Source organism: Curcuma longa, chromosome 10, assembly GCF_044706935.1.
Source record: "Curcuma longa cultivar G26 ecotype Majalengka, Jawa Barat chromosome 10, ITB_CL_G26_1.1, whole genome shotgun sequence".
In the NCBI taxonomy this organism is placed as follows: Eukaryota; Viridiplantae; Streptophyta; class Magnoliopsida; order Zingiberales; family Zingiberaceae; genus Curcuma; species Curcuma longa.
The window spans coordinates 331,698-334,159 of NC_133870.1; positions in this window are offsets into that span (position 1 = coordinate 331,698).

Here is a 2,462-nt window from a genome sequence, read left to right on the forward strand (position 1 = left end):
TCGGAGGTGGTTTGGTTATTGAACCAAACGATTTGATTTTGAATCAAAATTGAACCAACTTGATTTGATTCATGATGAAAGATATTGTGACAAAATGGAAGTAATGACGGGCTTCATCTTGAGAAGACAAAATGAACAAAACTTATTTGTGTCAAATTAGAAGTTGTTTGGTTACTGAATCAAATATTTTGGTTATGAATCAAACCAAACGCGATTCAAGTTGAACCAAGCCAGATTGAACTCGATTTAGGAAAACCCTAAACTGGTTCACCCTTTTCTCCCTGGTTCGCTTTCTTCTTCATGCGCGCGACAGTGCTTCTCACCGCTGACCGTCGCCTGCAAATCGAGGAAACAAATCTCGATCGGCCGGATCTCACAAAAAGGAGAAAGAAGTCCCTTTGCCGACTGCATGCAAAATTGGAAGAAGATCTCATCGGTCGTCAACCCTCACGTAAAGAAAGAAGGAGATTTGATCTCCTCTGATCTGTCGCCACCCGAAGAAGCAAGGGAATCCGACGAGATTAGGGTTTGGCTCCTTAAAACGAGGTTGTTGGCTGCTTGGAGAGGGTGATCGAAGAACCCGAGCACTTCCCTTTATTTCCACGCGTTCCTGCTTTCAGCAGATCGTGAGAGAGGACATGTGGTAGCTGTTCTTCCTTCTTCCCTATCACCGAACCTTGCTAAGCTGTCGAAGCTTTCCTCCCTTGCTTCCTTATGGGCTGCCGGAGCCTTGTGAAGAGCTGCTGCCAGCCAGGAGAGCTCACTAGAGAAACTCCCTTTTCATCGGACCCCTGTCGGAATGCGAAGATTGCTACCGGGACCCGCTACTGAAACATCGAGTGCTGCTGGGACCTACTACCGGAACGTCGATTTCTCAATCTGCAAGCTAAGAAGGAAGAAGATGACCAAAGGGAGAACTTGTTTCATACTCGTTACTTTGTAAATAACAAGATTTGCAACGTTATTATTGATGGAGGGAGTTTCCCTAGTGAGGCAAGTACTGATTTGGTGGAAAAATTGGCACTACTGACTCAGAAGGTAGCACATTATGGGTTCACGAATAGGTGTTTCTTTACTTGGGAGGGACAACCTATTACTCTTGTACCCCAAAACAAGTTGTGGAGGATCGGCTGAAATTACAAACAGTAAATAAAAAAGAAGAGAGAAAAGAGTAAAAAAAAGTTGAAAAGAAAGATGGAAAAATTGAGGAAACTATGAATGGAGAGAAAATAAAACAAAGAAAAGAGGAAAGCTTCTATGAAAAAAAAGTGAGATCAAAAGAGCTTCGTTTTTAAAACAGCTGCCAGTTATACTTTTGTTTAAGGAGGCACTCTTGAGCACTAACAACCTTAACGATTCTTTGCCAAGTGTTATTGTTTCTCTCTTATAGGAATTTGACGATGTTTTTCCCAAAGAGGTTCCCCTTGATTTGCCTCTGATTCGAGGAATTGAATATCAAATTGACTTCACACCCGGTGCATCCACCCAAATCAACCTGCATATCGAAGCAACATAGAGGAAACAAAGAAACATCAAAGGTAAGTTCAAATGTAGTCCAAAAGCGGGAGCCCTTATGTAGTCCAGGTGTTACTAGTTCCTAAGAAGGAAGGGACATGGAGAATGTGCGTTGATTGTTGAGCCATCAACAACATAACGGTAAAGTATTGCTACCTAGTTCCTAAGCTTGATGAGTTACATGGTTCTTGTATGTTCACAAAGATTGACCTTAGAAGTGGATATCATTAGATTAGGATGAAGGAAAGTGATGAATGGAAAATTGATTTTAAGACCAACCATAGCTTATATGAATGGTTAGTAATGCCTTTTGGTTTAACTAATGCTCCGAGCACTTTTATGCGTTTGATGAACAATATTTTACATGCTTTCTTAGGAACATTTATAGTTGTGTATTTCGATGATATTTTCATTTATAGCAAAAGTGTGGAAGAGCTAGGGGTGTCCAGCATCACACTACCATAAATTTCGGCATCACAACAAAGTAGCCTGGTGACAAATCGGTAAGTAGCCATGTATAGTTACATACATCCTATGGCCAATGTCTATACTCCATACTTGTCTCTAAATACCACCCCTCTGTTGTGACCAGGACACAACATATTGACTCGGCTGCGATCAGGTCATACAACCACCATCTCTCGATGGTTCAATGAATAGGAAATTCCTAACCACCTATTCTATAACTTGCCACTACTTGGCCAACTATCAATGATGATTTACCCATAATATTGGGAATTACAATTGTCACATCGCACCATGTATGATGTGATGATCAAGCAACAATAACCAATATTTTACCATGCTAAATCAACATGCATAAGTATTGAGACCCCTTTTTTTTGTAGATATCAAAAAAAGAGGGTAGAAAGCATGAAAAATTGTAGCATAAATGTACTGATCATCAATATCATAAATCAGAGATAATCAACAATATTCAACATAGA